The sequence below is a fragment of the Amblyraja radiata genome, chromosome 18, assembly GCF_010909765.2.
Source record: "Amblyraja radiata isolate CabotCenter1 chromosome 18, sAmbRad1.1.pri, whole genome shotgun sequence".
In the NCBI taxonomy this organism is placed as follows: domain Eukaryota; kingdom Metazoa; phylum Chordata; class Chondrichthyes; order Rajiformes; family Rajidae; genus Amblyraja; species Amblyraja radiata.
In genome coordinates this window covers 10,953,743-10,978,002 of record NC_045973.1, presented here as the reverse complement: position 1 = coordinate 10,978,002, position 24,260 = coordinate 10,953,743, and the positions used below count along the sequence as shown (strand labels likewise).

The 24,260-nt window shown below is 40.1% G+C and overlaps 1 protein-coding gene across 9 annotated transcripts in view; it reads left to right on the top strand.

Annotated features, from left to right (window-relative positions):
* The window catches only part of foxp1 (forkhead box P1), a 486,565-nt gene that overhangs the window by 185,223 nt on the left and 277,082 nt on the right, over nucleotides 1-24,260 (top strand). For 7 of the 9 annotated variants that reach the window (XM_033036706.1, XM_033036702.1, XM_033036701.1 and 4 more), the window contains one exon: nucleotides 5,994-6,065. The exons of 1 other annotated variant lie outside the window; for it this stretch is intronic. The gene's annotated coding sequence lies outside the window, so the exon portion shown is untranslated. Of the gene's footprint in view, nucleotides 1-5,993; nucleotides 6,066-8,997; nucleotides 9,152-24,260 lie in introns of those variants that run through there. One more of the 9 variants, XM_033036707.1, reaches the window with a different exon arrangement.

Below are 24,260 nucleotides of genomic sequence, written 5' to 3'. Positions count from 1 at the left end.
ATTCTTGTGTGGGATAGTTTAATTGCCTTCTGCTGCTCACATTCTGTATTGTCTTCATATCACAGTAGTGTTCAACAAATGGAATTTCATACAACAATTTCCAATCTTGTTTAATTGTATAGGGACCAGTTGAAGCAGCTGGTCGGCTTACAGTATGTGTTGCTTAGTTATGTCGTGAAACTAGTCTTTGCATTAATTTTAATACTTTTAGTTTAGTTTAGAGACACAGCGCGGCAACAGGCCCTTTGGCCCACTGAGTCTGCGCCGACTAGCGATCCCCGTACACTAACGCTATCTTACACACAATAGGGACAATTTGCAATTTACAGAAGCCAATTAACCTGTTGGAGTTTGGGAGGAAACCGGGGATCCCGGGGAAAACCCACGCAGGTCACGGGGAGAATGTACAAACTTCGTACAAACAAGCACCCATTGTCTGGATCGAACCCGGGTCCCTGGCGCTGTAAGCCAGCAACTCTACCGCTGTGCCACCATCATTGATGGATTTTCAAACTCTTTGTATATACCCATAAATCAATCCACCAGTCCATTTTGTGTTGCTCATACGTCCAATTTGAAATGCCAAACAGCATAACATTTTCCACCTAGACATCATTCCGCAGTGGGGTTAACACTTCACATCCACTGGAAAATGGGAAGAATGTGGTTAGCTTTCAAGTCCCACGAATGAATAAAAAAACAGTTTTTTTGTGAGTTTTAAATAACATTAGAATTAATTGGGTCTAAACACAAAGTCAGTGGGTCAGGCAGCTTCTTCTGTCGTAATTGGGTTTGCTGTTCCTGGAGTCTAAATGTCTTCTGCATCAGATGTACAAAGTTTGAACAGCATCTTAGCTCTGGAAAAACACATTTTGCAATGACAAGCCTCATTTGTCTCCATGTTTGTACCTGTGTTTATGTGCATTGCTGTTACTGGCACTGTATTCGGATGGGATATAGTGCGGACAGAAAGATTGTGCCTTTCCTGCATTCACTGGAGTGATTATATGTTTTCTGTCCAATTAACACTGAGATAACTGTAGCCGTTTGATCTCTATGGTCAGTATGAACTTGCTTAAAACTTTGAGTGTCCAAAACGTATACTGTGAGATCAGGGGGAGAAATGCAGGGAGGTTTATAAGAGTGGTGACAGATTTGTTGCTTTTCAGTAAGCTATCCAGTTCTTTACCCATAGGAGAATCTTATGTTTGACCTGCCAATAAATGAGGTTCAATATATTCAAGCAGACAGGGAAGCAGCCTGAGTTCATATTTAAAATAACATTTCATAATCTGTCCCGCCCATTACAATAAACAAAATATTTCCATGAGGCCTTTAGCAAATATGCATTGATGGCTGACACAAAATGCTGGATTAACTCAGTGGGGACAGGTAGCATCGCTGAAGAGAAGGAATGGGTGACACTTTGGGTTGAGACTCTTCTTGATGGTTTATCTCGGACTCGGAGCAGACTGAATGTAGATGTAACATGAGGAAGAATATGACTTACTAGCACTAGGAAAGAACTGCCGATGCTGGTTTAACATTTTGTGTTTATCGTTGACTTACTAGTAGGGTTTGCATCAGCAACAGCAGCTAATTGTGAGTTTTGCCTGTTCTGGGCAACTACTTCCATAGTCAATGTAACTTCTTGGGGCATAGGACATTTCAATCAGTGAGTGATTGCAGCTCAGTCTGCACCCCATCGCAGAGACAAAGCAGCTTCCCTCTGGAGGACACACACCCCAGATTGGGCGTGCATTCAGTATTAAGACTGACTTGTCAGAAACAGGTGGTTTACACTTGGAGACCGAAGTATAGCCGCCTGTTTCTATGTTGCAATATGTGCAGATGCTAGAATCTTTGAGTAAAACAAAAAGTGTTGGAGGAACTTTGCAGTTCAGGTGGCATCTACGGAGGACATGGACACGGGATGTTTCGGGCTAGAACCCTTCTTCAGACTACACTGGGAACTGGTAATCATGCCAGATATCAGGGTGGAGAAGAATATTCTGTTATAGGGTTGATTGCTGCATCATTACCCTGGCAGCGTACACCAAGAACTAGCCCCTCGGCTTTGTAACAATAGAATTACTTTGGTGTTATGGACGTCTAATAATTAGTTTATGCGAGCTCAGTAATTCCAGATGTAATAAAAGCTCATTTTTCTAAGGTCTGTGCATCTCCTAAGTTGAGTAAGAAGGAGTCTGAAAAAGGATCTCGACCCTTAAGTGTGTTGTCATCTTCAAGTTAAACTGCTTTCCCCAAGTATTCATCTATGGCTCCTTTCTCCAAAGTTAAAATGGAATGATGCAACGCCTCAGCCTTCCAAGACCAACTCCACACCAGGCCAAAATGTGAAAGGACTTTGCGGTTTAGCGAGTTAGGGAACCCCGCCCGCTCTCAAGAGGCAATTGCACTTCACCCCCCCATCATACTGATGAAGAACGAAAAGCAAAAATACGTATTAAAAAACAGAAATGAAAGTTGCCTTTTGCTTTCCACACTTTTTCAATAAAAGTTCTGACATCCTGCTGATAACATTCACGTCAAATTCTCAGTGACAAAATTTAAATAGCTACAGTGACAGAATTTTAAAATCCATCAATAAAAGGACCTCTCCAAAACTATTGCTTGAAACTTAAAGTGACTTTAGTGTCAAACATTAGAATAAGTCTTTAACATAAGGTTGGACGTGCTCTGGTTTAAACATTTGCATAATGGAACAGCAAATTCATTACCATGATATTATAGTGTGCTCCGCTGTTGCACTATAGCTTACAGTAATGTTTCTTGGCTACAAGCAGCATCCATTTCAAAGAAGGACAGGCATTGCTTGCTGGTTATTTGATGTTGCATGTTTGTACAATGCATTGACTACAGATCATCCTACATTTGAATATATTCTAGAAAAATACAGCAAAGCCTGAGAAATTAGGAAGAACAATGTGGTTTGGGCCTTTGATCTTTACGAATAGGGAAATAGCTCATGCTCTTGGTTTCGTGAAAATGGTATGGGGGAATCTACATTTCTCTTGATATTGCCACCAACTAAAATTGAAATTAATATCGAACTTCTTGGAGAAGTGCACATGAAGTGCCAGAATGTGGTGGATGCGTTGAGTATGTTTCAATAGACAATAGGTGCAGGAGTAGGCCATTCGGCCCTTCGAACCAGCTCCGCCATTCAATGTGATCATGGCATTCACCATACCATTTGGATATGTTGGCATATGTCCAAATCTGTTCCAGCCTGAAACCACATTTACACAATGTCTAACATTCAGGAGGTTAAATGTTATGTTGGATGTCGTGCTGAACAATTTCACAGGTTCAAAACACAGAGTGTTGGATGAACTCAGCGGGTCGGGCAGCATCTGGCGAGGGAATAGAGAAATTATGTTTTGGGTCAGGACCCTTCTTTAGATTCATTCCACATGTAACTTTACTCAGTATCAGGATGTAGGCGTTGTTGCAGCAGATTGAACTGGGGGAAAAGTGGTCTCTTAAAGGGCCAGACATTATTTTCTCTACGATTAATCAACATTTTAGAATAAGTGCATTGGAGATGTGACCAGCAGTATAGTTGCTACCTAACACGCCATAGATTCGGGTTGGATCCTGACCAAGGGTGCTGTCTCCATGGAGTTTCTATGTTCTCCCCGTGACCGTGTGGGTTTACTCTGGGTTCTCCATTCTCCTCCCACACTCCAAAGACGTAGGTTAATGAGCTTTGGTAAAAATTGTAATTTGTCCCTCGTGTGTAGGTTAGTGCAAGTGTACGGGGATCACTGGTCGGTGCGGACTCAGTGGGCCGAATGGCCTGTTTCCGTGCTGTGTCTTTAAACTCAACTAAACTAAACATTGAAGTTCCATTGAAGATAGATACAAAATGCTGGCGTAACTCAGTGGGACATTCAGCATATCTGTAGAGAAGGAATGGGTAATGTTTCGGGTTGAGACCCTTCTTCAAAACATCACCCATTCCTTTTCTCGAGAGATGCTGCCTGATCCCCTGAGTTACTGAGTTGTTTTATGTCTAGCTTTTGTGTAAACCAGCATCTGCAGTTCCTTCCTAAACTGAATTCCCTTTGTCAGGAATCAAGTGTGAAGTGGAGTAACTGGTCCACAGCTGTGGAGTAATGAATGACAAAATACCGCAAAGATAATGTCTCACCTGTGTGAGATCAGAAGGTAACTCGGATGTTCAGAAAACCGCCCTGACCAAACTTGCACTGTATACTGATCATGGAAATTTCCTCGCATTTAACTGTCAGCTGAATACATATCTCTGGGAGGCAAATTTCAATACACGTATTCAAAACAGTTACTTGTGGCTTTCAATAATCTAAATTACATTTTTTATAGTCTACTTGTACACAAAGTTATATCAATTCCATGCAAAGTAAACTTGAAATGCAGCTACTGCTGCTTTGCCTGGTACTGAGTAACAGTCTCCTACACCAGGCAAGAGAGAGATGAAGTAAACATCGCAGAAGTTTGAAACTACCTCAATGTGTCTGCCTTTTCACATGGATGGGAACTAAAACATAGTGCTGCAAGGTATTTCACATATTTTGTTTGAGATTTTGCAACCATTTTGAGTGTCTGATTTTTCTTGTGGCTGGCAAACTGTCCTAGATAGATTTGAAGCCTTACCGACTATTACAGGCAGAAAAGGCAAGATTTCTGCAGATTTTTGCTTTATTTTCACCTTGAATGGCTTTTCATGTTTCTTGAAATCTAAAGTTGAAACAGTTGCTGTTACTAAACTTTGAAGTCTAAGAGGAAGGCAGTGTGCAGCGGACGCACTGCTTTTCAGGGCAGCTTGCTAAAGTATTGATGTTTTGTGTTGGAGGATTATTCGGGGAGAAGGAGCTGTGGCTTTGTATGCAGATGCATGAAACAAACCAGATTTTGTTTCCTTCCTTCATTTTGCATTTTAAACTAAATTTACTGAATATGGAAGCATGCAGTTTGAACCAGGGCAGATGACAGCTGGTTCCACCCATTTTGTTTTGCTACTGCGTCATCAGATTTTACTCTCGTACGCATGGTTTTTCTTACAGTGTGAGAAGAAAGGAGTAAGTTCTGTGATATATGAAGTCCTTTGCATTGTAAATACATCTAGAGGCATGTGGAGTTAGAAAGCACTATCGTATGAAAAATATCTCATCTGCTGGGCTGCACATGTGTGCATGTGCATACACACACACATGCACTTACACATACACACACACACACACACACACACATGCGCATACACACACATGCACACACACACACACACACACACACACACACACACACACACACACACACGCGCGCGCGCATACACACACACAGACACATGTACACACACACACATGCACATTCACACACACATGCATTTACACACACACACACACACAGACATGCACACACACATGCGCATACACATACATACACACACACACAGACACACACGCGCGCGCGCATACACACACACACACATGTACACACACACACATGCACATTCACACACACATTCACTTACACACACACACACACACACAGACACGCACACACACACACACATGCGCATACACACACAGACACACGCGCATACACACACAGACACACGCGCATACACACACAGACACATGCGCATACACACACAGACACACGCGCATACACACACAAACACACGCGCATACACACACACACACACACACATGTACACACACACATGCACATTCACACACGCCAGCTTGGACATGCTATATGAATACATGGCACTAGCTGACACTGATAAGCTGTCAGCCTCTGACTTCATTGTTTCTATTAACTTTTCTCTCTCGAGTGTTTAAGCATCAAGTAATAATTGAAAGCATTTAGTTTTAGTTTTAGTTTTATTTGTACATTGCCCATTTACCCACTGTACATCAAAATGCTGATACAGGGTAACCCCCATCAAACATCAAATGAGAATGTATCATTTTTTTCGTCTCCAGGGTAAGAAGACTGATTACAAAAAGGGACATACAGAAGATTGCTTTAAATAAGCAAATCCTATTCAAAAGAAGGTAAACCCAAGATTTTGTTCTTCAAAGGAGAATCCTTGTGTGGAATTTACAATGCTTGTTTTAATGAGTAAAATTCTGCACATTTAGTTATATAAACTATGGCGCGGAAGGATTTAAAAAAAAAAGTACTAATGCATATATGCAAAACACGCATAATTATTCACAAAGAAATGTTTTAAAATAATTGGAAAACCTGTGGAGTCCTTTTTTTTATTTTAAATGTTATACCCTCTAGCTGTGCTGAGCCATCTACTTGGAATTCAGCTGTCTGTTTCATAATCACCTTTTGTCAGAAATTAATAGTCAGTTAAGTGCCATAGCAACGGTGATGTAACCATCAAGGAGTCACTGCAGAAGCCTGTGATGTAGGCACCCATTAGTGCTACTGTCCATCCGACCTTGCCAGATTAGAACATTAGGAATAAATTGATGATCTATTAATTTTTTTAAAAAGTGCAAGATGTGAGAGCAAAACCAAACACCGGGGAAAAGATGTGAATGCTGTCAGACTAAGATAGGTAGAATGAATTGTGCTACCTGGTTTATTCCATGCATTTATAATACTTTTGATTCTTCAAAAAAAAAAACTATTTTAATCCCTATGCTTGGCAGATAACATAATAAACAACTTGCTGGTGCTAAAGTGCCACATGGGGTTGGTGGCTAACAAGAGAGTTTAATGTTTCTGCCACTAGCAGTTTTGTCACTGTATTTTTCATGAGCTGTAACTACCGGTAATGTACTTCGGTAGCTCCAGAGCAGTAGTTAAACATAGTGACAAGCTAAACAGCCCCAAGGCCCCTGCGTTAAGAGTAAGAGAACACACAGAATGTTACATTGCTTCAGAATGATTGCAGGAAATAGAAACAACTTTAGGATTTCTTCTCTGTTGGATTTTTGTTGTTGTCAGTACCACAGCTCCAGCACGTTATCCCAATACTTTGGTGTGGTAGTTTATTTGTCAGATGTACCGAGGTACAGTGTAATTCATTTTTGGATACAGTTCCATACAGGTATCACTACACATAAACACTTAGATGCATATTAGATAAGCATTGCAGATACAGTACAAGAGTAGAGTGGTGGTACACTGAGACTGTGTACAGTCGCCAGTTTGGTGCCATTTTAGCTACGGTTCCATTAGATTTTTATTGACAGGGTTTCAAAATCCATGGGAATTGTGAGAGGGTGAATGTGAAGAGGTATTGTTTCCCAAGATGGAGTTAGGATCCTGAGTAGCTTAATTATACTAAGTGTAGGATGGAACTGCAGATGCTGGTTTACACCGAAGATAGACATAAAATGCTGGAGTAACTCAGCGGGACAGGCAGCATCTCTGGAGAGAAGGAAGGTGACGTTTCGGGTCGAGACCCTTCCTCAGAGTGGACTTTGTATGTGTTGCTGACTCAGAGGAAAGGAATTGACATTTTTAAAGATATGTGGATTTTACTTGGCTAGGATTCCCAATTTGTTTCTAAACATTAATGTAAAATATCTTTCGTATTTAAAACACATGGGTTTTTCAGAGCATGGTGCAGCATGCTATGTAATAAAATTACGATTTAAATTGTATTTTTTTTTAAACAAGGAAGTTGGCTGCGTTGTACTTTTTGAACTTCAGTTACACCAGTTGAGCGTGAAATATGCTTGGAAAGAAACTATTAATTTTAGACGGAAAGACACATGTATTGTTTCATAATATCTCAATGCAAGCTGTGCTACATTTAATGAAATATAGAAATCTAGCTGCTGTGTGATGCTTATCCAAACAGACTGGAAATTGGAATTGTGTTGTATTGTTTATTAGCTTACAAAAATTGCCTTTTATGAGAATCTAAATGGCGCAACAAAGCACAGCTTGACATGATTCACTGTTTATACTTAAAGCCTTAATTTTGGAATGCAGTATCTAGCTGTCTCACTCTTCTCGTCTTGTTGGCTTAATACTTTCTGCTCGCTGTTACACAGCCAGCTGTAAAGGCTGAAGCATCCTGCACTACATGTGTCAAAAACAAATCTTTTCAAAACCTAATGAAACAATGATTTTGTTTTTGGTTGCAAACCTGAACTTGCCTACAAAAGAAAGGAAAAATAGACTCAAGGTATTACTGGTTGAGCGGCAGAATGCCGAGTTGGCCATTTGAACTTGTGAACTGATACTTGTTACCCTGATTTATTGATTCTGATATGTCATGCTTTAACTTAAAATGACTTACAGAGTAGTTTATGTACAGCATTTTCTCGAAACCCTAACCTTGATTTCCCTGAATGTATGTGTGTATGTTTTGTGTTTGTTTATATTGTGTCAAGTTGGGGGTGGGGGGGAGATAATGAATTCATTAGACTACTATTTTGTTTTGAGCACTATTCCACTGAACAATCAAAGTACTCTCTGCTATATTTTAGTGTTGACTGTTACAACAGTAAAGCATTATTAGATTCCGTTGTTGTTTATTTTGTATAAAGGTTGTACGAAGTTGACAAAATTTTCCTACATAAACAGAGCAGTGTCTCACAGAAAAAAAAGCTACACAGTGGGGAAACCTAAAAGAAAAAACTAACACCCATCAGCTGCGAAAAAAAAATTCCATCTCATTGCAACGATGTTATTGTTTATATTACCAAACACATCCTAATACGGTCACCTCCCTGTAAAGACGAGATGTCTAGGGTCCAGTTCACCCTTTTCCTCCTGCCCCTTCTCAAACAGGAAACAGTTTTGTCTTGCCCTTCAGAGCCAGAAATGGGGAACGGGGGGAGACAATAAGAAACAAAGTGTACAATTTCAGAGGGGGGGGGGAGGCTTCCTAGTGAAAAGGTGTCACATAATAAATCGTGAGCAACTCTCTTCCCTCTGACACTGGGCAATGCAAGTGTAAACTTGCTATTCCGTGCTGCCCAGGCATTACGGTTCCCTCTAGCTGCTGTAGTTAATATGTCTGGCCATGTGAATCACTTGTGTCTCCGTTGCTCTTGCAAAAGAGCTTTCAGCGAGTGCCGGCTTCCTTGAGATGGAGCTCAGCTTACACCTCCAGTTGAGCTATCAGGAGTAGTGTTTGAAGGCTCCGTTTATTAGGAACATTAAGGTAAGCATGCTGATTTAGGCCTGAACCCCTGTCACCCCTTCATGTTACTCACTAAAGACATATATATATCCCAGTGATTAAATACTGATTTTGTGTATCACTGTCCACAGTCGCAAAAACAATCAGAGCGGAGCGTTTTGTGTTAATTACCAATTGTGTGTGTGTGTTGGGGGGGGGGGAGAAGAAAGATGCCATCCGTTCTGAACGTGACTGGGCTGAGGTGCGCTCAGTCTCATGTCAGCAGTGCTGTGAATACTTGGTTGTGTTGGCGATGACTGTTGCAGAGTTTTATTATTTTTGTGCCCATCTCTTATCTGGCTGAAACTCAGCTGACAGCTCACATCCGTTTGTTTTTCTCCCCCTCCTCCTCCTCCTCCTCCTCCTCCTCCTCCTCCTCCCAAATCCTCATGTTGCTGAGAGACAGACCTCGCAACTTATCTCTGGCGCTCAAACACAAAAGGTAGGTTGTTCCACAATGGGACACCGTGGGAGGGACAAGTGCTTTTTGGGGGATTGTCTTCCTGGTTGACCTAGACTGCGAGTGGCTAGAAGGAGAAATTGGCTGCTAGGGGCTTGAATCAGTGCAAGGGAATAAGTGTTTTTAAAAGGGAGAAAGTAATGTATTGTGAAATTCCTTATTCATTGTCTGCATTGTTAATTTAGGGGGGGGACGAACAGTACTGAACGAAGCACAAACTTTTGATGCAGCAGAAAATAGTTCATGTGTGTAGTGGGACTTGTGGCTTTCTGAAGGAGATAGAAGTTTGTGATTTCAAGATGTGTTCCTGCTAAACTGTGCTGGACTTGGATCTTGATCGTAAACATCAATATAAATTTGAGCAGCTGTTCTGCAAAGTAGTGTTCCTTCATGTTGATTGTTTACATACAGGGATGTGATAAAGGTTGTTCTGTGGTGCTTGTGTTTTTCACCGAACAGCTTGCAGCCATGATAATCAGCAATGCAGAGTGCAATGTTTCTCCTTTAATTACAGTGTTTGACGACTGCAAGGAATTGCCATTCCGTTTGGAATGAGCCTTAATACTAAATTAATTAATGTTTTAGTAAACTGTAAAAATGGAAGGATGCGGCTGCTTGGCCAAATTTCTTTATTTAAAAAAGTTGTTTGTAGTTCAAATGGGTCTAATATTTGTATTGCTGCAGCTGTGTATTAATTAAAGTACAATTATTTTAAGTAGATACGATTTGCTCATAGAAAGAAATGTTTTGTGGTGCAGTTATGCTGTTTCTGGTTTCTCTGTTTATGTTCATTGTCCATTCCATGTGATTGTACCAGTGCAGCTTTAATGCATGGGAGCTAGTTTCTGACACCCATTCTGAAGATTTGGACAGTGAGATTTGTGTTCATTACCTCGAGAAAACAATTTCATTTCTATTAGCTGATTGCATTTGCAGTCACTAAAAGCAGCGATGAGCCAAAAAAACTGCAAGTGTTCTTATATTTTAAATAAAATAACCACATGTGAGGTTCTTTTGCAATGTGCTATTAAAACATAAATTTATTTTGCTACTTATTACCCATGAAAGCACATTTTGACTCGGTAGTCTCTAATTAGAAGTGAGATATTAACATTTCATAGGGATTTATGTTAGAATGTGGAATGGCGGGCGGCTGCTTCCTCATTATGAATACTCTCTGCATGTAATGAGGTCCATCATTAGTTGATGGAGTGGATTTGCCCCAGCCCTACCTTGAAAGGCAGATAATTTACATAGTTCTCCAGAGCTTATGGTTTAATGGGTTCTTTAGTGAATAAAATGAAAAGCTACATCTTTAAATTTTGTATCATCAGCCTTTTGGTAATTTACTGTTTCAATTTTGATTCCGTGGCTTCTTCAGCATCAGAATCTTTTATAAAAAACCCGATTCTTAAACATATATTTGTTTAGGGTGTTTTCATTGGAGTGTACATGACAATTACAGCTGTTCATTAACAAAATTGGGTATTTGTTTTAAACTTTAACCAATCACTTTGATATGCTAATTATGGTGTAATTTAATTTGAGCCCTGTAATGATGATGCTGTTATTATGGACATAAATGATGCAGTTAAGCTGTGTAATCTCATTTGCATACTGTACACGCCAGTAAATTAAACCCTTCCTAGACGGCTTCAGCTTTAATTTTCCACTTCTTTTCACACAGTGCCTTTTGAGTTGCTCTCTGATGAGCCCACTTTCTAGTAGTGGTGATGGCTGTTTGATGTGAAGAGCGTGCATCGCTAACTAAAGCTACATACAATATGTAACAGATAAAGGAATTCATTGTATATTAAGTGATTATTTTGAGAATTTTTACAAAAAAAACATCCAGAGATGTCTTGTCCTTAAAACATCCTGGCATCGGAACGGAAAAGGGTCCAGCACTTTACATAAAATCATTTTCATATTCTTTTTCATTTCTTTCTCAAGTACGCATGCAAGGAAAATGGTTTATTTTATGAACTTGTTTTGTATCCATGTCCTCTAGAAGGGGAGGGGGGGGGGGGGACGACTTTTATTTGTTGTACCACAAAGAATATGATTTTTCTGGCAACCAATTTTCTCTGTTAGTCACTAATTGGCTACATAAATCTTGATGTTGAGAATGAGGAATGTTTCTGTGTCATGGAGTGTAATCTTCACCCTTATTTACCAATTCATTAAGATTCATTGATGCAGGATCGGTGAGAGGAAATGACAACATAAATCAGACCTCCAGCATAATGACCCTAATCAGTTGGGAATAGCTAGAAATGTCATGATGAACTATGTCCTTGTATTACTGCCACTGTACATTGTCATTGCTGTGCTTTATGAGTTGGATGCATCCTCCTGACACCAGCTGTATTTAACAAAAAAGAGTTGTTAAAATCTGATTTCATTAAAGGTGGGAGCACCACAGAGTCCTTCTGCATTTAGCCTTGTGTCCTCCTACACCTTCATTGTACCTGCTTAATACATATACATTTAATATATGCTAAGATGGGTGTATTCAGAAATCCCAGTAGGAACAATGTTGATTTGAGAATTGGCATCTAAATAAGATGGTAAGATATCCGGAGAGCTTTTGCACTGAAACATTAGTTTAATTGGGAGGAATTCAGCAAGTTGACATCCCAAAGCCACAAACAATGAATTTCAGATAGACATATTTTGGTTTGTTCGGCATCCAAAAATTGAACAGATTATGGTGCAAACATGTTTCGTACTTTCCACTGGTATTAAAATATTAAATACGTTTTACTGCTATCTTAATGTGCATGTTCTTGAGTAAACTAAGACGACAATGTTTTGAAAGTGTTAACATGTTTTCAGTGTTCATCGAAAAAAAACTTTTAGAAGAAATTGAAACATTTTTTCTGAAATATGAGATAACTCTGCAAGATTTGATATGAATCTAACAACGATGCTGTTCCAGCTGAACAAGATAAGTTTTCCTAATCTTGACAGCTTTGGATGTAATCCTGTTTTTCATTTGACAGGCCAGACTCCAAGATTTATGACATATTAATCAACTAGCTGAGAAAACACACAAACATTTTTGCCATATAAAGATCTCATGCCAATAGATATGAAGACTGTTCCATGATGAAAGCAAGTTTTTAATATTTGTTATGGAGAATGATTCCAAACTAATGCATGTGTATATATCACTTCACACAATTGCATCCTTTTGCCCATGTAGAAGTTAAAGAGATCTATATTGATCCAATAATAAATAAAGCCACAATGGATTGGGTTGTTAGTTATAAAAAAGATAGGATATTAATATGTTCAATATTCTGAATCTTCTCCTGTTATGAAGAAATCAAACTGTTATTTAGTATGAAGACAGACACAAAATGTTGGAGTAACTCAGCGGGACAGACACCGTTTCTGGAGAGAAGGAATGGGGGACGTTTCAGATCGAGACCCTCCTTCTTGACCCGAAACATCACCCATTCCTTTGCTCCAGAGATGCTGCCTGTCCCGCTGAGTTACTCTCGCATTTTGTGTCTATCTTCGACATAGACCAGCATCTGCAGTTACTTCCTCCACGGTCATTTAGTATGTTGCTTTTATCAGGGATTTTCCTCTTTACTATTTTTACACATAGGTCAAATCACATTTCAATTTACAGTTTTCCTTTTTTATTTAGTAGTTGACAGGAGTATCACCAGCCATTGAGAGATAAGATCTTAACACAATTTCACCCCTCTCCGGTTCTCTGCTTATGCCTGGGAGGATGTCACTTGTGGAAGCTCTTCCAAGTATCTGTTTCTCTGTAGTGGAATTGTATCGCTTTTCAATTATGGGGAAGACTTTGCATCCAAAGTGATCTTGTTCTTCCTAAAAAACCTGCATATTCAGATTCTAGATGCTGATTATCATTGTGACTTAGTCATTCTCCCCCCCCCCCCCCCCCCCCCCCCCCCCCCCACCTACATTCCCATTTTCATCTACAGCAATAAGGATGATTGGGGTGCTCCTCTTATTGAGAAGATTTGTCAGCTTATGGTAGGAACCACATTTTGTGGTTTCTATCTGCATGGCTCATCCATAGACTACATTCAGTACATTTCTCAGTGAACCATGGAGGATCTTTTTTGTAATTTCACTATTTTGTCCATGGTAATTTTAAAGAAAAGCCGCTGGATTTAACACATTGTTTAGTCCAATGTGAGGCTTGATCCACAATAAGTTAATACATTATAAGAGCAATTTTAGGCCATTCGGCCCAACGTCTGCTCCGCCATTCAATCATGGCTGATTTATCTTTCCCTCTCAATGCAATTCTCCTGCCTTCTCCCCATAACCTCTGACACTATCTCTCATTTGATCTGGTAGTTATTAGTCATTCTGTCTATGGTTGGTTTACACTCTCAAGTCATTGTCATACTTGGCACCCTCAAGATTATCAGACCCTTAAATTGAGAATTTAAAAAATAGTGTATTTTATCCAATACCATACCTGTTACTCGCTGGTGCAGCATGTTATTGTTAATCTTAGTTATGTTTGAAATGGCTGGCAATTGCTAAAATGCATAAAAAATTGATTATTTACACTTACCAATATGTTTTAAAACCAACTACTTACTTGATATAGAAATCATTCAATGCTATTACAGTCATTGGTAAACAAGTGGATGGTGAACTGAAGTCAGAAGGAAATAAACAAAAAGTTGCTTGAATTACTTCAGAGCCTGTTGGGTGGAAGTATGTTTACTTCTAGATTAATATTTACAAAGAAACCAGCGTAGAACGTTGCACACCCTTCCAAAAGATGCATCTATTTTTATCCATGGCTCCATTATTGCATTCCTTAACTTTGAAGCAAAAGTTATTTTGTGATATATTTGATTTAAGGAATTGACTTCTACCTTTTCAGCAATGTCATCTCTTCCCACTCCTGTAAAGACATGCATCTGTTTGGAGTAAAATATAGCGGGTGCCGTATATCCTTCTGCTGCTGATAGGAACAGAGGTTGAACGAGTGAAAGATACAGTATGGAAACAGGCCCTTCGGCCCACTGAGTCCATACTGACCATCAACCATCCATACACCCTAGTTTTATGTTATCCCACCTTTGTTTGTGGACAATTTTACAGAGGTCAATTAATCTATCGACTCACATGACTTTGTGATGTCGGAGGAATCCTTCGCTGTCATAGGGAGAACATGCAAACTCCACACAGTCAGCACCTGAGATCAGGATCAAATCTGTGTCTCTGGTGTAGCTGCGTAAGTTATCTTAATTAAATCACTTGACTGAGCATGTTTGACTGGGGAGAATATTACAGCTGACTCTGTTGATGATTACAGTTGGTATCCACACTTTCATATATTCAGTGCATTAGACTTAAGGGCTATTGTGGTGCCCAGATTGTAATCATCCTGGTCAATAAAAGGTGATAGAATTGTGTTTCTTTAACTTAGCTTCTGACTTGCTGAGAATTTGAGGGAGTAAATGTATACTAACTAATCAGGCCCCACTTGCATGTGTTTCAAGTACATTGGATTACGTTATCAGACCTTCCAACTCTTAGATAGATACAAAGTCCTGGAGTAACTCAGCCATTCAGGCAGCATCTCTGGAGAGAAGGAATAGGTAACGTTTCGGGTCTAGATTCTTCTTCAACTCTTAAGACCCAACATACAAGCATGCAGGTACAGCAGGCAGTGAAGAAAGCGAATGGCATGTTAGCCTTCATAACAAGAGGAGTTGACTATAGGAGCAAAGTGGTCCTTCTGCAGTTGTACAGGGCCCTAGTGAGACCACACCTAGAGTATTGTGTGCAGTTTTGGTCTCCAAATATGAGGAAGGACATTCTTGCTATTGAGGGAGTGTAGCGTAGGTTCACAAGGTTAATTACAGGGATGGCAGGACTGTCATATGCTGAGAGAATGGAGCGGCTGGGTTTGTATACTCTGGAATTTAGATGGATAAGAGGGGATCATATTGAAACATATATGATTATAAAGGGTTTGGACACGCTAGAGGCAGGAAACATGTTCCCGATGTTGGGGGAGTCCAGAACTAGGGGCCTCAGTTTAAGAGTAAAGGGTAAGCCATTTAGAACGGAGATGTGGAAACACTTTTTCACACATAGAGTTGTGAGTCTGTGGAATTCTCTGCCTCAGAGGGTGGTGGAGGCCGGTTCTCTTGATACTTTCAAGGGAGAGCTAGATAGGGCTCTTAAAGATAGCGGAGTCAGGGGATATGGGGAGAAGGCAGGAACGGGGTACTGATTGTGGATGATCAGCCGTGATCACATTGAATGACGGTGCTGGCTTGAAGGGCCGAATGGCCTACTCCTCCACCTATTGTCTATTGTCTATTGCCTTAGCATGGCTTCAGTCTTATTCCACAGATTGGAAAGGTTCTTCACCTGTGGCTTAACATAAGGTACATTGTATATAGCAGGTACATACTATGTATGGTATATAGTATTCAGAACATTGTATTCAAGTTACAATGCCACATTAGCTTCACAAATCGGTTCTCACTATTTACTTATAGTCTGCTTAGGCCTCTTATTCCACGACCCATTAGATTCTTGTTCTTACTATTAAGCTCACGAGCTGAATTTGTTGTTGATTCAGTAATTCATCCTTTGGTCACATATTCTGTTGAAAGCTGTTTTGTATAAAGATTTGCCATGAGAATTCAAATGTGAAAATATTTGGTCTTGACTGTAAAGCCTACCTGTTTGTCTTTGCTGTAGGTGGCGCTGTGATAGGATTTCCAGTATTAAACTGATCATTAACACGTAATAGCTCTCTGTAATATAACTAACTACATGATCCACTTATCCATATAGATCACTCGATGTTTTCTAAATTATTTTTTTTGTGCTATTTTAATTAATTGTGGCTGTGTTTGTTCATAGTTTCTCTGTAAACACTTTTTAAAAAATTTAATGGCATCATCCTTCCCAATAGCTTGATATTTTTGTTCAGATGTATCATTCTCTAGTTTAGTTTAGTTCAGATATACAGCATGGCGACAGGCCATTCAGCCCACCGAGTCAGTGCCGACCATCAATTGCCCATTCACACTAGTTCTATGTTATCATACTTTCGCATCCGCTCCCTACACATCTGAACAATTTACAGAGGCCAATTAACCTGCAAACCCGCACGTCTTTGGCATGTTGGGAGAGAAACGGAGCACCCGAAGGAAACCCTAAGCAGTCATAAGAAGAACGTGCAAACTCCATATAGACAGCAGCTAAGGTCAGGATCGAACCAAGGTTTTGGGCTCTGTGAGGCAACAGCTCAACCACCTGCACCACTGTGCTGCCCTTAGCTGCATGCAAATCGTATATTTTGAGACTGGGTGGTGTATGTAAACATTCTCAGTACTTCAGCCAGATGATTACATATTGTTCTGTAGTTTTTAGCTCCTATTCAATTGTTTTTTGAAAGATATTGGAAACAAACCGGAGGGAAGATTTAAAATATTTTTTCAGATAACATTCCTGATATATTTTGAAAACTGATCTAATAGAAACATATACATAATTCATCGGGGATTGGACAGGCTAGATGCAGGGAAAATGTTCCCCATGTTGGGGGAGTCCAGAACCAGGGATCAGGGTTTAAGAATAAGGGGTAAGCAATTTAGGACTGAGATGAGGAGAGTTGTAAACCTGTGTAATTCTCTGCCACAGAAGGCAGAGGAGGCCAATTCACTGGATGTTTTCAAGAGAGAGTTTAGGCTAAAGGGATCAAGAGATATGGGGAAAAAGCAGGAGCAAGGTACTGATTTTGGATGATCAGCCATGATCATGTTGAATGGTAGTGCTGGCTCGAAGAGCCGAATGGCCTACTCATGTACCTATTTTCTACACTTCTATGTGTCAGTGAGAGATAGCAAGACTGAGAAAGAGAGAGTGATACACAATTATGACTTTTGCCACAAGTTATGGTCAACTTGTAGTCTGAGGACCATTGACTTGTTCACTGGAGTGTATGAGTGGATGGACCTTGCACTTAACTTACCCCCACACCCCAACACTGACCTCCACCATAAACATTCATAGTGAGTCCCTGGAAAATGGGGAACACTTTTCACATCTCAGCAGCAACCTCTTGATGATGATAGACTTTGGTGATGAAAATTGCCATTACCTTCAATGCCTTTGGTCAATTGGCAGAAGGGGTGTTTGAAGATCAAGACATAGAAACATAGAAACATAGAAAATAGGTGCAGGAGGAGGCCATTCGGCCCTTCGAGCCAGCACCGCCGTTCATTGTGATCATGGCTGATCATCCCCTATCAATAACCCGTGCCTGCCTTCTCCCCATATCCCTTGACTCCACTAGCCCCTAGAGCTCTATCTAACTCTCTCTTAAATCCATCCAGTGACTTGGCCTCCACTGCCCTCTGTGGCAGGGAATTCCATAAATTCACAACTTTCTGGGTGAAAACGTTTTTCTCTCACCTCAGTCTTAAATGACCTCAGATCAGACACTGAACTCATGATCTACTAAGCAGCAGTATTCTTCCCTCAACTTCCCTGCACCTCCTGTATGCTTCTGTAACAGGCATCTGAAGGCACACCACCAATTCTGACTCAAATTTTGCAGCAAATTTTCTGTAAGTTTACGGGAACAAATGATGGTTTTGTCTTTGTCCTTATGCAGAGTTTTGACCTGAAAAATGGGCAATTCCTTTTCTCCCACGTATGCTGCTCTACCTGTTGAGTTTTGCCATTGAATGTTTGTTGTAAGTGACCAAATGTTAGTGTTCTTTTCAAAGTCAACATCTCCAGTTATGAGGGCTTTTTTTGCATTCAGTCAGTTTGATTAGGTGAACCACGTCATTCGCATGTCTGATTCAAGACTCCATTCTGATCTTTGCCACGGGAAGAGGTTCAAATATGGACTTGGAAAGAGCTGGCCCAAGCTTGCTCAAACTGGAGGAGGAGCATTCCGTATGGTCCAGAGAACCTTGAGCCCTTACATAAATGAGAGAGGAAATGCACCATCTCACAACACAAAGAATAATTTAGGGGCATTTAGTGGAAGAATCATGTTTCCTACATTGGTCTCACCTGTCACCTCAAAACCCACAAAACCAGAGTGGAATCAAGTTCCACTTCAATGGAGATCTTTAAACTACCTTTATCTTTTATCTGTACACTGTGGAGGCTTTAAATGTAATCATGTATTTTCACTGTATCTTTTCACTGTACATGTGACAATAATAAACTCTACTAAATCTCTGGAGATAATCAACAGAAAATGTCTTAAACAAATTATTGGGAGGAATCAATGTCTTCTCTCATCTTTATTTAAGTTAGTTTGAATTTTGAAGTGGAGAGAAGACTTCCTGCACAAGAATTAAAATAAAAGTATATTTTACCTTTCTGATCTTTCGTCTTGATCAGCCCCTCTACATGAAGAATGACATGCTTTGACTTGGGACGTGTGGATTCCGAGGTTTCGGAATAGTCCCATTTTGCATCTGCAGATTCGGCCACAGGCAGTTGGAGCTTCATGGGACAGGTGGAGAAATATTTAGATTGTTAAACACTTCTTTTGCCATTTGCATTTGCTTCTCCACATCCTCTCATTGAAGGCTCCTGAAGTACTTGAAACCTTCCTCAATGCTCTTCCACTAGTTTGACCGATCTTAGGTCAATCATTCCTATGAGTTGGTGAGCATATGAATTTTTTTTTGTATGGAACCGTTGAAGTATTTTCTCTGTTCTGGAAATTGTTTGTTGCAATAGGTTTAAGAGTGGAGTACTTGCTTCAAGAGTCTAGTGTCAGACAGATGACCATTGCAGCTAGTTAAGCTTGATCAGAACTTCCGCACTCATGATATTGGCCTGAGAGAGGATGCTGCCATTGCTTTGTCCGTCCTGTAGACTGGAACATCTAGCAACAATGGTATTCAGTGGTGCCTTTTCAATAACACCTGGCTACCAGGTTTCTTTGCTGAATGGTTGGGCAGCCAGGTCTATCCATAGTCATTGTGTATTTATAGGTTTGCTGGTTGGCTCTCAAAACTGATTATTGATTTGCATTGTTTTCCATTTTGAATTTTTGTCCAGGATAATCCATTTGGCGTTGCTTGTTTCTGATGTATTGTACCTTCCTTGTGGGTTAATGTCCAATTTTTCTTTCATTCTTCTAGACTAATGCCATTTTCCCCACTTTTTTTTTCTTCCCAAATCATTCTCTATGTAACTAACCTGCACCTTTTTGAATGCTGCCATTGGGAAAGCAACTATTGGCTCCAGTGTAAAAGCATTGCACATTGTCAATTCTCTTTGTAAGTCACAATTAAAAACATTTTTTTTTGCTTTTTTGGGACCAGCCACTAATTTATATAACCATTGATCTCGTCTATCTTTATATCATCTATTAATGTTATCATTTTGAATAGCTTTCTTCATCTTCGTTTGGGAGCACCCAATCCTAATTGCTCATTGCTTATTATTCCAACTCCTGTTGTCCTTTGAGATCTTTGCAGCCCTTTTTTATGGGATTATTAAATTCCTCTGACAGCAAAAGTTAAAATCGATATTCCAGGTGGAACCATCATATTATATAGCATGTTTAAGAAGGAACTGCAGATGCTGGAAAATCAAAGGTAGACAAAAATGCTGGAGAAACTCAGCGGGTGAGGCAGCATCTATGGAGCTAAGGAATAGGCAACGATTCAGGCCGAAACCCTTCTTCAGACTAATGAGATATAGCATCATGTCTTAATTTTAGATTTAATCTACAAAGAAAGAAAACGAAGGAGAAAGTATTAAAGAAAAGTAAGAATAGTTACGATTTGGTTTAACGTACCAATTGTGAGGGAAATTTTAGTTTTCTGAATTTATGTTTGACTACAGACCTTCAAACCACGAAAATAAGAGCCAAAGTTAGAGACCTAATTGAGCCTTTAAAAATTCGAGTAGGTTAGAGTAGATATGGAGTAAATATTTCCACTTGTGGGAGAATCCATCAAGGCAAGATAGTTACTAATATGTTCAATGTGGAAACATGGAGAATTTTCTTCACTCAGTGGTTAGAATGTGAAACCTACTCTCACAGGAAGTGGTTGAGACAAAAAGGTTGGATGCTTTCAGATGCAAACTAGAGAGATGTGCTGAAAGACCAAGATGAGATAAACTGAGTGGGGCAGACTTGGTTTGGGTTCAATCAACTATTCAGCCCAAACAAGATTGTTTTTTAAAAACAAATTCTATATATATTTCCCAGTGTGGAATAGTTTTGGGGGAATGAGCCAGAGTATGAGCATGCATAATTATATTTCTCATGTTGATAGAATGTCATTTAATTCTCTTAGATGATCTGTTTTTTTTTATTTTGGCAGTCAGTTATGTTCAAATGTTGTGTTTGAAAACAAAACAAACCTGCCCAGATTTAAGAGCAGAGGTAATGGACTACAGATATTAAAGATATTAAAACCAGAGAAATCGTTTACAAAATGTTTCGGCTTAAACTGTTTAAACTTATGGGCCTGTCCCACTTAAGCGATTTTTTAGGTGACTGCCTGCGACTAGTTTGACACCACACGGGCGCCGTGGTGTCGCCTGTATGGTCGTGAATAGCCTCCTTAGTCGCCCAAAGAGTGATAGCGTTTTTCTGGTCGCCGCTGGATTTTGAATTGTTCAAAACTTTTCGGCGACAGTCGGCGACCGTGGGCTCGTCGTAGCTTGTCTTCTCCTGACGTAGGTGCTGTCGTAGGTTGTCGCCAGGATGGCGTAGGTTGTCGCCGGTGCTGACCAGTGAATACCATTGTCATAGTCGCCGGCAGTTGCCTAAGTGGGACAGGCCCATTAGTCCAGTTGGCGACCTGCTTCGACTATGACAGATGCCGGCAGTCGCCTATAAAATCGCCTAGTGGGACAGGCCTTAAGGCTCTGCCCTCGCACTTTCAGCTTGATGGGAAGTTGCATTAAACAGACTGTAACCTTAGATCAGAGAGCCAAAACTACTTTGTCAATCTTCACCACACTCTTCTGCTTCTTGTAACTCAAAGTTAAGAAAAGAGAAGGAAAAACCTTTACATGATGATGCGTTTTGAACAGCATGGTATACACCTGAGGTCAGGAGTAAAGAATGGTAATGAATTTAATGGGTAGTATTGTTGAAGAAAGAAAAAAAAGTGTCAAAAAGCAATTTCACTGTTGGGTTAATGGTTAATGATGCTGATAATCAATTAAAATATACAGATGGATAACCCGGTTGCTAACCATTCTAACGACCCTTCACACTTACATAACACCAACCATTCTGTCCTGGGCCTGCTCCATTGCCAGAGAGAGGCCTCCACTCTGCCCACATCCCTCCCTCTGACTTTACATTTCATTATCAACCTTTTGTTTCCTTTCCAAGTTTTGCCTTTGCCCACCCATCTACCAATCAACTGCACCCACCCCCCACCCCCCCTCTCCCCAACCTCTATCCACCTGTCACTTGCCAGGCTTTGTCCTGCACCCACCTCCCCTTTCCAGCTTCCTCCCTTCCACTACATCAGTCTGATGAAGTGTCCCGACCAGAAATGTTGCTTGACCACTTCCAGAGATTTTGTCTGACCCGCTGAGCTAATCCATCACTTGTTCTAATTAAAATATCTAGTTGGATCAGACTGAAGAAGGGTCTCGACCCAAATTGTCACCCATTCCTTCTCTTCATAGATGCTGCCTGTCCCGCTGAGTTACTCCAGCATTTTGTGTCTACCATCGGTGTAAACCAGCATTTGCAGTTCTTTCCCACACATTTCTAGTTCAACTGTTCCTTGTTGTCTTCTTCCTTTGCTCAAACATTTAAATTCTCTCCAAAGGCTGGGTAATCCTTGATGCAAGCATGTTCACACTCTGCCATGCATTCAATTTGCTTTGATGCCCAAGAAGTCTTAAAGCTTTTCCTTCTTAAACCAAATTAGGATTTATTGAATTTTGCTGCCCTTAGTGACCTACAATGAGCCATTGGGAAGTCACCTCTTTTAGACGGAGAGAAAGTTGGCAGCAAATAATGGCCTACAAATTAAAGCAACTAGTTTATGAAATTGCACAAATTACATGTTGGAGAGGTAGTCATTATTTACTCCTTAATACTTAATGAGTAATGGTCCTAGTCTTTGGTTTCTGAAAAACTTTGTAAAATATTTTTGCACAACTATCTTTCACTATACACTTGCCCCTTATATTTAGGAACATTAAGAGTCCATAATATTGCAGAAAACTCAGATAATGCCTTAAAATGAATAGGCACTACTTATAACAACTGTTAGTTTCCTGTTTGAATTCATGAACTGGCATTCGGAACTCAATCATGGGAAAGGTACTGGATTCAGTCCATATGGAGTAGGTTTGATTCCCAGACTGCTGATCTGAGTAGATTTACAATTGTCTATTAATTATCCCATGGAACATTTACTGTTGATGTGTGTATGTGGACATTGATTGCGAAGCAAAAGGGCAATGTTTGGGAAATAAGTAAAAACTTGGAGATCTGCTTGTAATGATCCTTGTCCTTTTTTTTAAAACAACATAGGTGTAGTGGTGAAAGACTAGAGGACTACAAATGTTGTAAAGAAGGAGAAAAGGATGAACCTGGAAACTATTAATTTCACTCAGCGGGTCAGGCAGCATATCTGGAGAAAAGGAATAGGTGATGTTTCGGGATGAGACCCTTGGGTCTCGACCCGAAACGTAATCTATTCCGTTTTGTCCAGAGATGCTGCCTGACCCGCTGAGTTACTCCAGCTTCTTGAATCTATATTCGGTTTATACTGGCATCTGCAGTTCCTTCCTACATAATACTATTAATTTAATATTGATGGCAGGGACATTTTAAGAAACAATAATCCCGCAGAAAATGAACACCCCCTTGGACACACAGTCCACAAAGAAAGAAGAACCAATGTTTGTGAATGGGGAAATGGCATTTGATCATCCTAATGTAGTGTAACTATAGGGTATTGCGCTCCTGTAAGCCACGAGGATTATGTGGTGTTGATGCTTTGAAACAATGACACTTTCATTTCTTCTGGGTCAGAATAGTACATAAACAAACCTTCTCTGAAGAAGGGTTGCGACCTGGAACGTTGTCTGTCACCTTACTTCCACAGATGTTGCCTGACCCACTAAGTTCCTCCAGCAGTTTGTTTTCTGCTCAGGATTCCAGTATCTGCAGTATTTTATGTCTGTTTTGTTTAAGGATGTTAGACAGAAGTTGAATTTGAGAAAATCCCACTTGGCAGTTTTCTACGTGTAAATTATGCGTTAATTAACCTACAATTTTGGGAATGCTTGCAATGGTTACACATATCTGGCTGTGAAATATAACCATATAACCATATAACAATTACAGCACGGAAACAGGCCATCTCGACCCTTCTAGTCCGTGCCGAACACATAATCTCCCCTAGTCCCATATACCTGCGCTCAGACCATAACCCTCCATTCCTTTCCCATCCATATAACTATCCAATTTATTTTTAAATGATAAAAACGAACCTGCCTCCACCACCTTCACTGGAAGCTCATTCCACACAGCTACCACTCTCTGAGTAAAGAAGTTCCCCCTCATGTTACCCCTAAACTTCAGTCCCTTAATTCTCAAGTCATGTCCCCTTGTTTGAATCTTCCCTA